Source organism: Halyomorpha halys, unplaced genomic scaffold (genome assembly GCF_000696795.3).
Source record: "Halyomorpha halys isolate HHAL.00 unplaced genomic scaffold, Hhal_1.1 Scaffold770.1, whole genome shotgun sequence".
Lineage (NCBI taxonomy): Eukaryota > Metazoa > Arthropoda > Insecta > Hemiptera > Pentatomidae > Halyomorpha > Halyomorpha halys.
The window spans coordinates 260975-282250 of NW_027107091.1; the positions used below are offsets into that span (position 1 = coordinate 260975).

A 21276-nucleotide genomic window follows, 5' to 3' on the forward strand; every position below is an offset into this window, starting at 1 on the left:
TCTCTCTCTCTCTCTCTCTCTCTCTCTCTCTCTCTCTCTCTCTCCTCCCTCCCTTTTTCCAAACTATTTATATTTCATGTAGTATATTCATGACAATAACATATGGTAAAATTTCCTTAAATAATAAGAAAAATCACTTAAATCGGAACAGTTGCTTGAAATGTTGCCAAATCATAATAACGAAGTTTACGTATATGTTTAATTTAACTAAATACAATAATATAAATCAAACTATCAATTGTGTTCATTAAATCTATATACATCCTCAAATATAGGAACAGCATAAGATTTGCCGGGTCAACTAGTATTTAATAAATTGTAAAGTTAATATCGAGGATAAAGCGTAGCAGACTCCTCAGCGATGATTATATTTCAGGAGAGAGGGACGCAGAGGGCGGCGGACTAACAACGTTCTGCTTCCCTCCGGCAGGAAGTCCTTCCGCTACTAACCTATTTAGCACCTTTTTCGGCCCACCACTTTTCGGCAATTTCTATTTTTGTTGTTTAATATTCCTAAGAAATTGTTACAGTTTCCCAATACATACATGTTTGCAAAATGGAGCCAATCCAATATATTCAACGCTTTTTAATGCAATGCACCACAATATTTGAGTATATAATATACTCAACTACAGGATTAATTATTAATCTATGTACAACACAGAAGGAAAACTACTAAGATGGTTTAATTCGAGGAGTTATCTATATACATATAAAAGGGAATGGTCGAATCTTTGTCCACAATAAACTATTGGATTAGTGGACTAATTTACATGCAGTATTTTTTCAAAATGTTCCCTTTCGCCAGGTTTAAATATCATGAAATTCCCGAATTCTCAAGTAAAAAAAAAGGTATGAACAAAATTAAGCATTTTTGCCTGATAGCTCAGAAATTACATGTTTTTCATGATTATTGTATCCAATCGATTCTTTTCTATCCAAAAAATAAGAAAAAAATATTTCTGATTCCTTTAAGCTCTATTATAGTTACAAAGAAACAATAAAAATCTAATGTGGCTCAGGGAAAAGTAGGTGAACAAATTTTTATTTAGAAAAAAACATTTTATATTTGAAGTACCAAATACAATTTTTGAAAGAAATGAAAAATTAGAAATTTTTCAACTGGATTTTTTTTCTTCGAGTTACTATTGTTGATACTAGCATTCATATAACCCTTCATTTTATTCAATTCCTAAGTTCATATAACCGTTTAGCATTACACCACCTACACTTAAATAACACAGAAAACTAAAAAAAAAAATAAGTGAAAAAACACACGCACTGAGTAAATAAGCCCTTAACATAGTAAATGTTTAAATTTTTTCAGTTATCCAAGTTCATATGTGTATTTAAAGTTTTAAAACAAAAGAATTAAATAGCAGAACGGCGCTGCTTGATACCCTACTGGCAATGTCATTGTGTTGAGCTGGTTTTGTCTAACTAGAATGCATCAGGGGTCATTCGGAGGCCATTAAATAAAAATTAAAATGTCTGTTTTTGTTTAGGAAAGTATGGATGCACTTTTTGTTTTATTGTTGTGTATTCAAAATGACTCACTCCAAACCCTTAAAATGTAACAAATAGTGTATAATTTCATTTAATGGATTGAAATTATTAAAAAAAAATTAAAATATTTGTATTTAGTGTGTAAACGAGTATTGATTGTAAAAGGAAAAGTTAGGAAAGAAATTTGGTTATATCAAGTAAATATATGTATTGTATATATGTCCGAGCATGGATTGATTATGCTGTGTATAAAGCGGACCCCAAGTGTTTGGGCAGCATGGCTAAATAAAGCATTTCTCTCAAGTAAGATCAATATAATTTTAATAAATAAACAATAGTAGAGGAATAAATGTTTTTCTTGCCGACAGTAATAGAGGTTACCCCTTTTCCCACCGGGAACCGAATAAGAAATCTATCTGAATAGGAGGGGTGCTCGAGTGCCCAATCTTCGGTACCAATCTCACTTGCTATCAGCTGTTTCTTTCTTATTGCTACTCTCTCCCTCTCTCTCTCTCTCTCTTTTGTCCGGAAAATTGGCCAAGGTTTTGTTTAACCAAAGGGAATATTTCCGAATCTCACTGGAGCAGGGTTGTGTCTATCTACTCGCTTCATCTTATCTTCTAACAGGAATTCAGTCAATCGAGAATTTTTTAAAGGAAAAATACGATAGCTTATGAAACAACTAGGATATTTTACTTTCTAAATCTTCTTTGCAAACTTTTAGTTGATGTAATCTACTATTGGAACACTGAATTAATATTTGAAAAAATCCCAGGACGGGACAGTGGTCAAATAATGGAAAAAAAATACCTTAAAATAATGGTATCCCTCTCAAAATACTTTTTGTTCCTTTATATTTCCCATCTTTTAGGGTATTTAACATGCTTATTCTAAGATGTTTTATTTTATTTTATTCATTTAAAAAATCACATCCAATATGGTCACACATAACACATTCAAATAATAGACATAAGTGATTGCACATTCGTAAATAGTAACAATTACTATGGTAAAAAAAAATTATTAAAGCAAATAAATTAAAGTAAATTTAAAAAATAATATAAATAACTGAAAGGATTTAGAAGTGAAAATAAAGTTGCAAATTTACAATTAGTGAATTAATATAATAATGAGAATAAAACATGATGATACAGAATATGATAAAAATAAGGATCCAGTAATATATTTTACTAAGCACACACATACATTGCTAATTCTAATTGTAATATAATAAATAAATTATGTAGAGTTAAGACAAAACACAGGCAGACATGGTCATTTAGTAAACCATAATCAATTATTTGAAATCATAGAAGTAAGAAAGTACCCAGTTAAATTTCTTTTTTAGTTATTATTTTTTTTTTTGTTGAGGTTAATTTATTTATTAGTTCTTCTGGTAAGCGATTGAACCGATTTGGTACGATATAGTTTAAGGTACCTTTACTAAATTTATTATTATTAGTTAAATTTTTTTTTTCAAATTTTTTAGATATAGAAGTAGTATTTTCGATAAATTATTATCCATTAATTTTAAGATAATTTTATAAAAATAAAATAGTTTAGGTGGTGGTAATGTACCAACGATGTTAACATTTTCTGTTATATTATTGCGGTGCGTTATTGTACTTAATGTTCAATTTAGAATTGCAAGTTTTGATAAGTGACAATCAGCACTAGCATACCATTCGATCCCATATCTTAATATCGATTCAAATAGTGCTTAGTACACCATCATTAAAGCTTTTCTGTTAAGTTCAAATTGGAGGTAATAAATTTTATATAAGCATACTCTTAATCTCTTTTAAACATTTACTATGTTATACTGTACGGTGAATTTTGCAGTTTTATTAACTAATCTGATATATTTAACTATAATAACTGTTTTAGGAAGTATTCTCAAACTTCCATGTCAAGCCGTTTCGAAAGTATTGTCAAAATTCTATGTCAACTCTTTTCGGAAGTATTGTCAAAATTCTATGTCAAGCCTTTTCGGAAGTATTGTCAAAATTCTATGTCAATTCATTTCAATTGCTTTATATATGTATATGAATGACACTTATGGCACTTCAATGTGAAGCATGTGGACCTTTTGGGTCTGTGGTCAAAGGGCTTTATAGTATCTTTTTATTATAATGATAATTGTTCTCTTTTTGAATTACTTAAAAAAAAATGCGCACCGTGAGCGACTTAAGTGTTCTAACTTGTTTCATTTACACGATCTGGATTCTGTTTACGTACGAAAGTAGCATTAAATGCCAAAAAATTGTTAATATTGTTAAATTTGATGTTTTTTATTTTAATCTATGTAATGCAATTAACGCTGTAAATGTATGCACACTTAGTAATTTTTTTTTAGACAGAGCCTAATTATCTTATTCATTTTATTGTATTGAGTCGACATAAGTTCAATTATAAATAATACAGCTATTAAGAAATAGGTTCTTCACATTCGAGTGACCTTGAGACACACTAGCGGATTCAAGTGCAAACTTAATTATCCACTATTTAGCTTGATAAAGGCTTCGGTTGCTACGGCTAAGTTCATAGAGGGACTTAGGGAGGCCTTTGTCAGCAGAGCTCCAGCTAAGTGCTCTTCTCATCTTTGAAATCTGCCGGCGTGCCTATCTCCCACTTCGTCTACTTCAGTCGCCACCGACAGCTTTTAGCGCTAATTTCTGGTTATTGTTAATTGGATCAAAAATAGTTGGTTCTAATCTTAATGAGAACAAGTCCAAAAGATTTATAGAGAAAGGAGTTTGAAAGCTATAATATTTGCAAGATAATTTGAACCGTAGAGTGCAAACGTTGTGTAAGTTAAACCATTTTTATTTTTTTCCCTGTGTGTGTGTGGCATTCATTTATTCCACAGAGCCAGAAAATAATTAATTATATTCTATAAAATCTGTGTAGGACAGTATTCCCAATCCCTTTGTCACTGCTATTATTTATTAAATTAACTATATCTGATTTACTGATATACTGTACCATAGCTATGTCTATTTAATTGGAAGAAGATGGTTGACCATATGAAGTAGATAAACTTGTGAATTAATTGCTAGAATTGTGAAGGTGTATATATTGGATGGACTTCTGGAAAATTAAAAATTACAGTTGAGAAAGATAAAAGTAATTGTAAAAATGTCAACAAAAAAAAAACCACAGCACTGGCACAACACAGCATAAACAAGATTTTGATTTTAAAAATCCGAAAATTTTAGACAAATGTAAATCACAATATAAATAGGAAAATAACAGAAGGAATATATATCACAAAATTTCATGGTTTTAGCCATTTCGCCCACCGCTGAACCTGCAACCAGGAAGGTAAGCCATTATTCTAACAGAACACCCAACCCTCTGTTTTACTATATTATCGCATTAAACTAAAACACTAACACAATCTGCCCCTCCAGGGAATTAATATTTGAACGGGGGGAAAATATATGCATGTTTATTGATAGAAAGATCTAACATTTTCAACCCCCTTTGTTCCACACTAATTTAATTACAATTTTAAAATACAATCGGGGTACATGAAGTACAGGACGGACAGATCCCGATGTAAACAGCAACAATAATGATATTATTAGCAATATAAGCCTAATAAGGAGAAAACACAATATAATTTAAATAGATGTTTAAACAGGTAATTGTTTAAAAGCAATTGTGATATATTGATTAAGTGTTGTATGCATGGTATGAATTTGTAGATTCCTCAAGAAGAACCCGAAACGTTTTAATTGCTTATTAATGAAAAAAAAAATAAAACCTTTTCATTCACAAGATCTAATTATAAATGAAACTCTTCCAGTAGAAGATATACTTTTTAGAAGAAAACTATCTAGTGTTAACCAAGGTTTTTCTATTGTCTCAACGTTCTTCAAGTTTGCTAGCACTATCACCTTCCTCACCGCTGGTGGAGGGCCTTCAAAGTGGAGCAAAACCTTGGTTAACGATAAATAGTTTTCTTTTACTATTTTGATACCTACGGACTATCTTCCTTACAATATATCTGTTTAAAATTTCAAATATTTTTTCAGTCTGATACTTAATATATAATATCATAAGTAATATTTTGATTTCTATGTAGATCTTTAAACAATATTTCTTGCATTTCAGACATTCAAGTATAATATATTTAGAGTTTCGTTATTGCAACAATTTTCGCATTGAAAAGTATCTATGCCTATTTTTGGTAGGTAGTTATTAAAAATCTCATGATTCGTCTTAAGTCTAATATAAGTTTTTATTATGTCTTTCCCTATGTTTGCTTGTGGGAACTATGGTTTTCGAATGATATCAACGAATATTTTTTTAAAGAACTGCCCGATGGGTTTCTCGCGATATTGATTTTGCCAGTTTTCTATCTGACCTAATTTAATGATTTCGTAGTAATCCTGTGTAAGGCGTCTTTGTGTCTGCCGGTTTACCAGTTGTAATGACAATGTAGCAATTTTATCAACTAGCGCGTTACCTGGATTGAGCCTTAATATTATTTTCTTTTATTGATTGATGGTGTTTTTTTATTATTTCCATTTGGGTATTATTGATATTTATGTTTATATTATTATATTTAGTAATAATAATGCATTCTTATAATCTTTTGAAACTACAACATTAAAGGAGTTAAACAAGTTTGAAATATTCAAAACTACAGGTGAAGTTTTTAAACCTTTTAGCGAGGAAAAACTGTTTTTTTCTGTTAACACTAGCCAATTATATCTATCTTCCCATTTATACCCGTTTAATAGAATCATTAATTGCATAAGTCACAGACCAGGAATACTATTTAAATTAATATTTGATTTTAGTTTTTGAGATAGGTTGATCACACACAGAGACCATTTTGCGAGCCTTGGATACAGAAGACCACTTTTTTGGACACAGACAGAGAGTATTTATATCAAAAACTGGATTTAGCAATTTTCCACGATCGCAATACGAATGTATTCCCTTACTGTATTCTCCATAAAGATGAAATGAAAGATAAATATTCATATGGAGTAACAAAGATACACTCAGATCTGAATATATACACCGTACATGAATTCATATACTAATTGACTAATAATTTCTTTGCCTTTCTCTTGCCCTGACATTTAAAACCCGTTAATAACCGAAATAGTTAATTATATGAAAATAACCCATACAAACAAACACGAGAGCTAAAATATATTACAATAAATATCACCAATAAACGATTTATATTTTATTTTATTACGATACAGTTTTGGGTTTTCATTCTGTTACAGTTTGTTTTTATGTTTTAACAAAATTTAAAACATAGTATCTGGACATACGGAGTTGAGCTTAGGGGCTCCACTAAACCATCAAATTCCTCCAGAATCCAATCCTTACAGTCCAAAATCCTTCGTAAAATCCTTAATGCTCCTTACTTTGTCACAAATCAAGTCATCCATCAGGACCTCAATGTTCCATATGTTGCCGATTTGGCCAGAACCAGATACCGTTCCTTCCATAATGAACTTCTCAACCACCCATATATCCACTTGTTTCTAACCTGGATTCTCCTTCATTACTTAATAATCCTCCTAGGCGTCTGAAAAGACGATGGCCTCGAGATCTCCTCTAGAAATGTTATTGGAGTTCTATCAGTGTGTAGATGTCTCCATATGTTTTTATCATGTCACTATGTCACCTACAGCAAATTTACTTGTTGTATATATGTGTATACATTTGTAAATAGTAATAAATAAATTATTAAAAAAAACGTAGTAATATGATAAGTAACAAAGAAAAATATATAAGGGTGTGTCTCAAAGTATCTTCAAATTAATTACTTAATTGAATTATTGAATATATTATATTTATGAAATAAAAACATCCATATAAAAATAAAGCAAAGAATCAAAAATAGTTTCAATTACTGTCACGCAAAGCGAATAATCTTTAAGTAGTTATGCCTAAAAGTCTTAATAATATTTTTTCTGAAGCCACGATAAAATATCAAAGATATCTTTTATTATGGCACTTATATTGGCCTTGATCTAGCCGTAGGATGTAATATAAAGATGATAAAGCTTTGAGGAAGATATAGGTTGGCCTTGACAGACTGAATGACGGCGGATAGTACCGCGGAGGAAAACTTTGTCTCCTCTTGAAAAGTTACTCAATTGAGAAGTTGCAGGAATAAGGATAGTGGCAGGATCTATCTTAGTTCCATCATCCCGAGTCCTTTGTTTCGCAAATATTAATCTCTACGATTTTCATTCTCTTTGTGACTTTTAATTCATGTTCTCATAAAAAATTCATTTATTTGTCGTTGTGATAAAAGTTTAAAGGAATAGTGTCTGATGATAAAGGATTTGTTTTAATATAAAGAATTTTGTTTTAAGTGAATATTGACTAATTAGAAATTGATGTTTTTGACCTGGGCAGAATAGCCTGCATGGAGTTACGAGTTTTTTAAATTAAATAATTTCAAAGTTGTATTAAGTAGATTGTCCCTGAAGATGGCCGGATTGGCCGAAACGTCGGACTTATAAGAGAAATAAAAGGTTTTGAGACTATAATGGATAGACTTTGAATTATTTATTTTAAAAAAAATTACCAGTCTCAAGAAAATATTAAGATTATAAATAAATTAATCTCTACGTTTTGAATTCTCTTTGTGACTTTTAATTGATGTTCTCATAAAAAAATTCATTTATTTAACAACTACGAATACTTTTACTAGCTTTGATTTTTTAAAAATATTTTATTCTCTTTTAATCTCTTCGTAATATGGGTATCCCAAAAATTAACACCAGATTTGAACTAAATAAAAATATTTTTTTTTTCCATTAAATTATTATTTTTTGAGTAGTAAAGTTCAGAGGTATAGGTTATGTATGGACTAACATACTGAGGTTATGGCCTCCACGGCTTTGCTCGTAAATACGCATGCTATGTATAGGAATTTTCCCATGACCGTTCAGCTTAATTGTGGCTAAATTTCGTTGGAATTTTCTTTCAATGGAAGCGTGCTTGTGGGTTTGTTGTCACGGACCTTTGACTTTTAATAACCCCACAAAAAAAGTTTTGAGTTACAACATCTAGAGTGCCAATTCATAACAACGAAACGAGAAAGTATACGCCCAGGAAATAGTACAAGAGCTAGGATGAAAAAAAAAACAACAGTTATTTCACCCCAATTTTTAATTTCTTTAATGAAAACTATGTATTATTACTAGTCAAAGGCTGTTTCAAAATATTAAAAAAGAAAATCTTATATTCGGAGTTCTATATCTCTAAAACTACCACAATACTAGAAAACGCAAGAGAAATGTAAAGTATAGTAAATTTCCTAAAACATGAGCCCTTATAGAGTTCAATAGTTATAGCTTGCAACATTTCATAAAAAATGCCCTGAAAAATCAGTAGTTACTGACTTATTTTGAGAAAACTGTATCTCAAACACTATTCGACGTAGAGATAGCACTCAAATTAAAGATCGTTTATTATAGTAGAAAGTAGCTAATGGCGTTTATTTTCGTAGGAGTAGTAGTTTTTATGATATACGACAAAATAAATTTACAAAATTTTGATCTGTAGTTATTTGGACAAAAACTTTATGATAAAATATATCTCAGGAGCCATAAGACGTAGGGAGGTCTGCCAGAACTCAAATTAAAGCTAGTTAAATGAATTATTAAGTAGTTTATTACGTTTATCTTAGTAGTAGAAGTAGTTATAATGATATTTAAAAAAAAAAAAAACTATCCGAACAACTAGAAATTAACATTTTGTGAATTTATTTTGGAAAATATCTAAAAACTACTTCTCCTAGGAGTAGCAACTACTGACTTTTCAGTGCATTTTTTATGTTGCAATTTAAAAAGCTATAACTCTCGGACTACTGAACGTAGATATGTCAATTAGTGCTCATATTTTAGCTAATTTACACTTCTTTAAATGATGTTCTGTTAGGTTTTTTTTTAGAGTTGTTGATAATTTTTATATACAGCTTCGAATGAAAAATTAATTTCTTTTTTTAACGTTTTGAAAGAGCCGCTATTTTTTATCCACCTGCCTTTACTTAGCAGACTAATAATTTTTGTCTAGTAATTATACATAGTTTTGATTAAAGTAATAAAAACTGGGTTGGAATAACTGACTTGTGCTCCACTTGTACTAAAACGTCTCATCCCGCAATTGAAGTGTAAGATCATAATGGTTTGATATAATTATGTAGAAAACTACCCATTGGTATCACTCTAATAACATTTTGACGTTAAAAGATCTCGAGGAGATCTTCTTTTTAGGCGGATTATTCGGAATGGAAGTGCTAGCAGGGTAACGGACTAGTTGCTTTAGGTGGTTAGGGAGTTTATAATAGAAGGATTGATATCTGGTTCCGGCTAGATCGTAGATAGAACATATAGAACGTTAAGGATTGGATACGAGAGGAATTTGAAGGTTTAGTGGAGCCCCAAAGCTCAACTCCGTATGTCCAAAATTACAGTCATGTAAATCATTCTTTTGTAATGGATTGGAAATTCTTAGTGCTGTACCGGAATCGACATGCAGTTTCCTGTATTTTCAGTCTTTTCATTCATTTAAAAAATATGTATCATACATAATAAACTAAAATCATTTTATATAACTGGATACAATTTAGTAAAAAATAATATTATTTGAAAAATAGATCGCTCAACAAAACAAACTGATATGTTCTTCTCTTTACTTCCTTAGAAAAAGAACTTAACTTTTTTAAAAATAAAAATGTTAACTTAAAAAAAATTACCTTGTTGATTGCTGAAGATGATTCTGATTTTGCAGTATCTAGAAGTTATTACCACTAAGAGCTTAAAGATATCGGAATATAATTTTGAACGGCCTTTTATAGATTACTCTGTTTGTGAATTCGCAATTGAAATTTTGATTGAAATTCTCCACCACAGGGACAGTTGTATCCTTGAATTAATTAAATCGAGGGTCGGAAAATGCCGACAGGAAAAGCGGATCAGGAAAATCTACTTAGGCTGAATAAAAGCTTAGCAATTTCCTGAAAAGAGTGGAATAGTTTCAGCCTCCAGGGGAAATCCATTTTATTTTTAGTTTGTAATGCCACCATTTGATGACCTTTTGCCTAATGTCATTTTTGAAAAAGATTTTTAATTTTAAAATATTTTAGGTCCTTGTTATGCATTTCTTATATTACCTTATTTTTATTTAATTAATTTTATTTTTGATTTTTATAAAATTTCATCACGCCACATTCATTTTTATACGTGAACCTTTCATCCGAATTTTCCTTTACAATACAAATATTCCACAGCTGATTTAGCTAATTTATATGCTATTTTTCTCATACTACCATATCTTTAATAAAATTAAACTTAATTTAATCTTGAGACGTCTAGTCCTATATGTATAATTACGATATACATTTGAGTGTCAATCAGCTAGTAAAAATGGATTTGTAACGAAATAATAATAAAAAAAAATTTTTTTTTAATAATTTATTTAATGTAATTTAAAACTGTACAAAATAATACAATAGATAAATATGTAGTATGTTTCATATACATTTGAAAATCTTGGGAAGGGACCACCTATTGGTGGTACTTCAAACATTAATTTAAACTAGAAGGTCCCGTGGTCATCTTCTTTATAGACGCCTCGGAGGATTATCAGGGATTTTTAAGGATGACAGATTAAGAATTAATGGGTTAGGATGGTTAAGGAATTTGGAAAAAAAAAACGCATATCTGTTTTGGGTCAAATCTGCAACGAATGGGATGTTAAGGTCTTTATGAATGAGTTTATTTGTGACGTAATAAGGAGCATCAAGGATTTTACGTAGGATTTTGGATTGTAACGATTGGAGGCGGGAAGAATTTGATGGTTTGGTGGAGCCACAGAGCTCAATTCCATATGTCCAAATTGGTCTGATTATTGTAGTGTATACTAATTTTTTGAAGTGAATGGGAAGTTTAGAGCGTTTGTCAAGTAAGTGTTGTAGCAACCGGAATCTACGAGCAGTTTCTTGTCGTTTCAGTCTGGTGTGTGGATTCCAAGTAAGTTTCTTGTTAAGATGGAGTAGAACAAAATTTAAAATAAAAAAAAAGTACTGAAGTTCTAAACTTGATAATTATTAACACTCGTGACATAAAATATAATATTATTAATATAAAATATATATTATATACCATATAATTGACAATGAGATATTAGGAAAAAAAATTATAAATAAAACAATAACTTCACAGGCCCAAAATAACGCAAGAGGGGTATAGGAGAAAATCCAATGAGGAAATAAATAGGAATTTGGAAGACCTTGAAACAGTCATCCGGGCCAGGAGACAGACTTTACGGGCACATGGTCAGAATGATAAATGAGACACTAAATAAGAAAATCTTCAACAAAGTCTACAGCTATAAAAGGATAGTGGGATATGTAAAACAAGTGAAAGAGGAACTGGATATACTAAAAATAACGGATGAAGACTGCTTGGATAGGGAGCATTTTGGAAATAAACTAAAAGAGGTTGGGGTTCTTGTGGGAAAGAAGGAGAGACAATGAAGAAAATGGACTGAAGAAGAGCGGGAGGAACAGTCCAGGAGGATGAAAGGGTACCGGAGTAGAAGGAAGGCGGAAGGTGGGAGGATGAATCGGAAACGCTATTTATCTGGTCCTTGCTGGCTGGTTCGTGAAAAAAAACAATAACATAGGTCTTGTTTTATTATTACAAATATGAGGTTGATTGTTAGCTTTATGTTTAAATGCTGTTAATAAAGAGGTTTTATGAATAGATGTAGCCAGGGAATTCCAAAATGAGGTAGCACGGGCAATGAAGTATTTTTAGAAAGAAACCGTTCTTTGAATAGCAATCTACAGGTTTGGCAAATCCACAGTGGGGTCTCGTATTCAATCTAGCACTTCCCCCAAAATAAATCAAGACAGAATTTCCCAACAGATAATAAAATAACAAGGGCTTCGTCGGGGCTATCGGATTGAAACAGAGGTGACGACTGAAGTCATGGTCTGTTTCATCAGTCGTCAGCCCTCATGTAAAGAGGGACAAAACGTTGGTTAACAATAAATGGTTTTCTTTTACTATTTTGATACCTTTCTGACCCCTACCCGGACTATTTTTCTACAAATTATTTAAATTAAATTTTTTGTACATAAATTATTATTTAATTTTTATAATACAATCAGTTTTATTTTGTTATGAATTCATATTTTTATATATACAAATCATGATACTTTTCTATATTATTATTATTTTTAATTTAATTTTAAACATTTTTTTTTTTCTATTTCTGTATATATTGTGTGAATGTGTATTTGAACACTAATACTTAATGCCTTTAAATTGTTGTAGATTATAGTAATTCTCTTAAAAATGATATTAATATAAAAAAGACATTCTCTTAAGATAGATACAGATATAAAGCAGTATCATCCAAAGAAAAACTAGACTGTGGGAATGAAATAAGAAAAGAGGTCAACATAAAACATGTGTAACTTTTCTTTTTTCCTACGCCACAGGAAGTGGGCTATTACGTCATTTTCCCTCTCGCAGCCCAATACAATTTTACTCCTCCTCTTAGTTGGTCCGCATCTCGCTCAACATCCTCCAGACCAACACACGCAAAAAGATGGTCCCCATTCATGTCTCCCATGTTACATAGAGGACATTTCGGGGAATCTACGATGCCAATTCGATGGAGGTGTTTTTGGAGCAGATCATGTCCTGTTACTACCCGAAAACAAGCCACTCTCTCAGCTCTGCTAAGATTGCCGGGGATTCGTTTATCCTTAAGCAACAAGAGCCCCCACTTATTTCCTTCCGCTTGAACTTTGTGTCTAGCGCTTGTCATGTCCTTACAATAAGAGCTTATGAGTGATTTCACTGTTCTGTAGGAAAGTGGTAGAACAGGCTGGTTCTCTGCACAACCAAGTTTCGCCAACTTGTCAGCTTGCTCATTACCATCTATGGCAACATGGCCTGGTATCCAATGCAGAGCTATAGCTCTTCCTCCATGTAAAACTAAGGACATCTTATAATTTAAGAAGTAGTTTTGTTCATTATTGCATTAAAAAATAATCTATAAATCGACAATTCTTAACTCCTTAAAAGCTTCAGCTGCATTCAAACTGATTTTCGGTTAATGTCTTAGTTGTTTCTTTGTATTGTATAAACTATTATTTAAATGATATTTCTTGAATATTTTATATTTCTACTGTGTAAAGTTTACTATCCTTACATTCGAAACCAATTCTTTGGTATAAGATCTTAAGGAAGTTTATAAGAATGGCTATTAGGTTCGTTGAAATTTTCAGACAGTCCTGCTTTGGCGGTATTCGTTATAAATTCATGTTGTATTAGCTGCGGGATGTATTTCGGCTTGGGTGGGGGGAGGGAGATAGAAGGAGGAGAGAGGGAGGTAGGAGGAGGAGGGAGGCCGAAAAAGCTCGTCTTGAAAGTTTTATCATCCGCGGTGTCCTCGTGTTCTCTTTTCCTAAAGTAATGTACCATTCCTCCTACCTCCTGATTTAACATCTAAGAAATGGATAGTAAAAATCCATCAGCCTGAGAATTTCCCTTCTTTGAGTTCTTACGTGAATTCAGATAAATAAAAAACTATTTATTTTTTCAGATATTTTTATACGTATTTCATGATTTTCTATTGTAAAACAGTTCAAATTTAAATAATTTGACTTCTTATTAACTCCGATATAGCAAACAAATAAATCCTTAAAACAAAATTATTTTTGGAAGATCGATTATTGACCGTGTGTAATAATAGAAAAGGAAGATGGTCCGGGTGAGGTCAAACAGTGATTAAACTATTTATTGCAAGCCAAGGTTTCACCCCACGTATAAAGAAACGTAAAAACTAAATAAGAATAATAAAAGGTTATAAGCAATTAAGGAAACAAACATTGTAAAAATTAACATTACTGAGATTACAGAAAAAATAAAATAACATTAAAATAAAATTACAGAGAAAATAGGTTAAAAAAAATATATTTTTTGAAAATATATAAAAGAAATAATAATAATTTAAGGAAGTATACATATAGGTGGACTAGAAACTAGTTAATAATAGGTACAGTCAGGTGTGATTCTAAATACAGAACTAGAGTAATAAATTATAGACAAATATTCGTTAGAACTAGTTATAGACATGGTAAAGTATAGTAACAAGTAAAAGAAAACATTAAGAAATTAATTATTTAATAAAAATAATAAATAAAAATAGATGGTAGTACCTGCCAGATTGACAACTGCCAAGTCGGACATCTGCTCTCAGTTATATTAATTATTTTTTTACATATTTTTGTTTTTTCTCTGTAATTTTATTTTTTATCAATTCTTACAATGTTTTTATCTTGTTTTGCATTTAGCCCTAACGAAGTTGGGCGAAACCTTGGTTAGCAATAAATAGTTTTCTTTTGTTATGTTAATACCTTTATTGACCGCCAGTATTTTTAATCTTGGAGGGGTAGTAGGTAGTCTGTGATTACCTCGTACCTTCTTTCTTGGATTTGCATCTGGTCATTAGTGGATATTCCTTAATCCATAATGGTTTAAAAAGAACGACCTGACTTATATTATATTGGGTAGTAAAATAAGTTCGTAGTGTTTTTCTATATTTTTTATTTAATCCTCTCTGTTTTTATAAAATCATATTTACTTGGTCTATAATGTTTAAGTGTTTCTAAAAAAGGATTAGTTAAGGTGCTTTTATGCATCAGTTTCAACCGAGATTCCTTATCTTTCAGTGGTATTTTGCTTGCTCAGAATAGAAGAGAAAAAAATATCATTTTCGTCATCTAATGATTCTTTATTTCCGAAAAGGAAAATCAGTTGCACAGACGGTTACCAAAATTTGCAATGTGTATGGTGATGATGCCTTAGGAGAAAGAACCGTCCGTAAGTAGTTTTCTCTGTTCAGAACCAGAAATTTTGACTTGGAAGACGTAAAACGCTCGGGTCGTCCTTCAACTGTGATGATGAACAAATTGAAGAATTGGGGTCACAGACAACCCCCACTCTACGACATGGGATATCGCAGAACTGTGCCCAGTTGGAACAATTAAAGGCAGCGGTTGAGTAAAAGCGTCCAGCATTGGCTAATCGCAAAGGCATAGTTTTCCATCAAGATAACGCCCGTCCTTATGTGCCTTTGCAGACCCGGCAGAAATATTTGGAGTTTGGCTGGGATATGATTCCTCACCCACTCTATTCAGCAGACCTGCCCCAACAGATTTTCACCTATTTCATCAAAACTCCATCAAAAACTCTCTTAACGGGAAACACTTCAATTCTTCCGGGGACTCCAAAGCGCACACAAAGGAGTTCATTGCACAAAAGTCTGAAACGTTTTCGGAGGACGGAATTAAAAAATTACCGGAAAATGGCAACATATATAATCGATTAAAAATATTTAGAAGATTTTAGTGAAATCACCATCACGAACTTTTACAACCCAATACTTATTATGGTATGGATAAAGTAATATTATTGCTTTAATTACGGTTACATTGTTCATTGTTTGTTGGGTCTTATCATAATGATATATATAAAAAAAATATAATAAATGCCTCTTGAGCATTATAATAAGGATATGAGGCAATATTTTAGGCTATTATCAGTGAGAGATCGCTTGCTCGCTGCGAGTCACCATAAAGGAGATGAATTTCATACATTTTTCCAGTCTTTCTGCCAAGGGGCTTAGAGGGCTTATCTGGATCCTTAGGGCCCATAAACCTACTGCTCGCCCTTGAGTTACTGCTCTTTAAAAGTCTACAGCGCTAACAGGGCAGAACTTCTCACCGGCCAATTAGGCATCTCCTTTCATTCATAAATAACTTGTCAAATTTTTTTCACGCCTGTCATAATCTGAATTGACAATCACTATGTTCTACAGAATTATCTAAGAAGGGAAAGGACAGTGGAAAGTAGTAACTCTCTCTGGGATCAATTCAGTTCTCTAAGTTTGTGAAAGATCAAAATGTAATATGGATGTATTTTATAGTTTCTTTTTAATTTCTCCTTCGTATCTCATATAAGACCAACCTTAACAGGATTATTCTATAAGAGAAGGTATCCTATAAAATAACTTCAACGTCGTCTTTTTATATTATACCTACTTAAGTACTACTGATTTTTTCAGGATCTACGAGGTATCAAAGCTTGAGTGAAGATATTTTGTTAAACATAACCATCCATGATCTGTTCGATTTTAAAAGATATTCTTCTATGGTTTATCTTATATATAGATTACATTCTATAATCAAAAAATCTTATTATAGCACTTGCTCTTCCAGGTCAGGGCGCGGGTATTCTGACACCCCAAGAAATAAGTCTTCCGATGAAACATGGAATATCAGCTAGTTGGTAAGCCATGTGGAATGAAAGTCCGCTAAGCAAATTGAAAACGATTAAACCATGGACCACATCAAACCGTTCCAATCGCAAGGAGGAGGTAGCAATAGCTAGATTAAGAATAGGCCATACGGGTGTAATCATGTACATCTTACCAATAAGCAACCACTGCTGAAATGTAAATACTGCAACAGTGTACTTACAGTCATATTTGAAGAATCCCATTTCTATTCGACGAACTTAAGTAGATTGAGAGTAGGCCCGGGTGTTCTGTTTTTACCTACTAGATTGTGCAGTGTATCTTTTATTTATTTCATATATTTCCACCTATCTTTAGTTTTTCTACACCTCTATTTCACAATCTTTATCAATTCCATCTATCTGCATATCTATCTCTGTCAATCAACATTTTTCACCTCTGCAAGTATCTCACCTATTCATCATAAATATCTTTCTATTTCTTAACCCACATTATAATATCAATAGTAATTAGCTAGTACTAATATTAATTAAAATCAACAGTAACTTTTAATCACCACTTAAATCTACCATAGTCATTTATTAATGTTTTTAATCCAGAGCTCTTTAGGTGAGTTTTATTTTGTAGCATTCTATATCCAATTAGTATCTTTTTCATTTTCTTCTTACATTTTCTTTTTATTGTTTCATTATCATTTTATATATTAAATAAGTTTTCTCAAGTTTTTTTTCCTGTTTTATCAAGCATTTTATCATTTATCATTTTTTAATGGTTTCTTCATCTTTTATATTTTCTTCTATTTTTTATATTCTATATTATTTATTTTATATTAGATCTTGTTTACTTTATCCTTTATTTTTATCAAACATATGAGAGTACATGTTCACATTTTCCTCCTTTCTCTCTCATTTCAAATCTTTATCCATTTTCAGGAATATTTAAATCTTTCTGTTTCTATTTCTCTTTTATCTGCTTTCATCCTCTATCAACACAATATTTAAAACCCCAAATTAAATATCCGTAAAACTCAGGTTAATCTGGACATCTCTAAGGATATCCCTAGGATAACCAGGCTGTGCCTTCAATAGGAATTCTTAATCAGTTAACTCAATTTTTCATGACCCATTTTTATAATTCCACCTTATATCTAAAATAAAATATTACACTTTGATCATATGTAAAATAAAATATACAGTGATTACTAAAAACATTTTTATAGAAAAGAGTGATTTTCAACAGTTTGTTAATATTATACATTTTATAAGAATAATAATCTGGGAAGATTAATGTCATGTGTTTATGAACTGAATATGAAATTGAGGTTTTTATATTTTCATTAGGTGGGTAGGTATGCCAATGCTTGGTATTTCTTCAAATTGCCGGAGTGTTAAAAAGTTTGTTTTTCACTGTTCCATCCCCATGCTATTAATTAAATAGAATTTAAATTTATTTATGGAATAATCTGGATAACAGTGAATGTGATGATTCCTGATGTACTTCTAATATTAGGGGTATTCATGATATCTTAAATGTTATAAGTATAGAATTGTGAGCAGCCCTATTTACAGTCATGCTAAATGATAAATGCATAAGAGCTCCTAGTGGATTTTCTGAGCTACTTGTTTTATAACCTTTCCTTCCAAAACTTCATCTTATTGTTTATTTCTAAGTTTTCACTTAAGCAATTTATCACAATATGCCTAATTTGAGTGAACAGAGGAAGTTGTATAAAGTTTGACCACTGAGTGCCTTGTTGATCTTCTAACTTGTGAGGAAGAGAATCAAGATGAGCTAATTGACAACTGTCATTAATTTATTATTATTTTCATCCATTGCTTTATTAGTTATAAAAACGTCCAAAACAATACTAACACTATTAAAACACAGACTGCAAGCAAGTAACCTAACATGACTATACATAAAAGGGTTACGTCATTCTTCATTTAACAGACCCTCAGCCATGTTACATGTTATATCGTTTTAACATGCTAAAAGAAGGAAATATTTATCTATTTAACATGAGTTTTTCATTTAACACGCTTTAACAAGTTAAACTAAAGATCATGAATAACCCTAATGAAGGAGCTTGGTAGAGATTTCCTGAAAAGACTTGAGAAATTCGATTGGGTTATTCTGCTTCTTGCCTGGATGTATTTATATTATATGTATTTTGGAATATTATTTTAAGAACCTGAGCGGAGTCTTAAAATATTTTAAGATAAAATCAGCACTAACTAATCGATCAGACGAATTATAAATGTATGTGAATATTATATTCATAATTTCAAAAATGAATATTATTATTATAATATACTTTCTATATCATAATATATACTGGCAAGCTGCGGCTCTTAATTTCATAGACCCAGTCAGGGAGCTATCAAAACTTTTGTAATAACTTTTTTTTCTGGAAAAGCCATCTTCGAAATTCGTTTCGTGGCTCTTGGCAAAACTTTTGCTAGTACAATGTCAACCTCTTTTTTTTTTTCAATAAAGAAGAATTTTGATTTTACCCTTTGAAAATTAATATATTCATGAATTATTAGTTTTTTATAATTAATTGTACTATATAATATCATTTTTTTATGACAATAGTAAGCATATTTCAACCTATGTTCTAGAAAAATATTTCTTTACTTGATTTATCGATCATATGGACTAATAAGTAGAGATAAAAATAATTTTATTTTAGAGTTAATAATAATATATTATAGATTATCAAAGTAAAATTTTTTTGTTTAAAAGGTTTTTGTAAAATCATCGTATACAAGAATTTCCAAAAGAACTCACTTCTAAACAGCCCGTAAGGATTTGAAAAGAGAATTTTTTTACCCTTTGAAAATTAATATATTCATGAAATATTAATTTTTTATAATTAACTGTACTATATAATATCATTTTTTGATGACGATAGGAAGTATATTTTAACCTATGATCTAGAAAAATGTTTCTATTCTCAATTTATCGATCATAAGAGGCTTAAGATTTTCCTAAATTTTGGGGGGGAAATATATTACGAAGTAGAGATAATAATAATAATTTTATTTTAGAGATAATAATAATATATTTTAGATTATCAAACTAAAATTTTTTTTTATTAAAAGGTTTTTGTATATAATTATTATTTTCTTAGTTTAAAATCATCATATACAAGAATTTCAAAAATAACTTGGTTTTAAACACCCCGTAAGGATTTGAAAAGAGAATTTTTTTTACCCTCTGAAAATTAATATATTCATGAAATATTAATTTTTTATAATTAATTGTACTATATAATATCATTTTTTATGACAATAGGAAGTATATTTTAACCTATGTTATAGAAAAATGTTTCTTTACTTAATTTATCAATCATAAGAGATAAAGGTTTTTGTATATAATTATTATTTTCTTAGTTTAAATCATCGTATAAAAGAATTTCTAAAATATCTTGGTTCTAAACAGCTCGTAAGGATTTGAAAGCAGAATTTTTATTAATGATGAGATCGTAACTTTAGCGCATCACTACTAAAATATACTTTATATTTTTTTGTTTTCTTTTTTATTGGAAATAAATGAAATTGCTCTAACAAGTACTGGTATTTGTTATTTTTGTTGGTGTTGTTGAAGACAGGACTAAATTATGAGAGGCTATTGTTTACCATGTGATAGGTTATAGGTTATAAACATGTCACAAAAGATCAGAATATTTCGAAACACAGTATAATATTGTTAATCCAAACTTCTGTACTTCGAACACTCCAGCAATCCTAACTGGCGAAAAAAAAGATTTTTTTTTTAGAAAAAACAGAAGCAATAAAAATTTTGTCTTAAAAAAAAATGCACGTATTTAAAAGTCATTTTTAACTTCTTGATCAATTGGCAAGCTATTATAATCACCGTAAAAATCGAAAATGGTTTTCGATGGTGTTCTAAAAGTTTTTACAGTTTCGATATCGATATAATATAATTTGTCGGGATTAGAAATACATAATACATATATTGTATAAATCATTTAATTCTGTAAAAGTAATTTAATTAATAGTAAAAATTTGTTTAGTACAAATATAATCTCGTTTTAAATAAATCCATACAAAGAGTATTTTTTTTTATTTGTACTTTTTTCTTATAATTTTTTTTTCATACCCTCCAGTAAAATAAAATCAGTACTTCATATATACATAATACATGAAATGTATTATATATACTTTACTCAGTCTTCTCCCTTTGATTGCCTTGTGGCATTATAAGGTGTTGATGTCAGTTTTTTTATTTTATTTATTTATTTTCAAATCCTCTTTATTGATATATAGTTACGATTACAAATATATGTTGATGTCAGTCCAGCTAAGGTGGTATAGTCTATAACTAGAGTCTATAGCCTAAGGCTAATGGAATGAGAAGGAACCGTTCCGCTGGTACTCTTATAAATGAACAATGCTATCGTTTATAAATTAAATCATC

At 30.5% G+C, this 21276-nt stretch overlaps 1 protein-coding gene across 1 annotated transcript in view; it reads right to left on the reverse strand.

The window, feature by feature from the left end:
• Positions 1-21276, reverse strand: part of LOC106686063 (potassium voltage-gated channel protein Shaw) — a gene marked incomplete in the record, with an annotated part of 559367 nt that overhangs the window by 93522 nt on the left and 444569 nt on the right.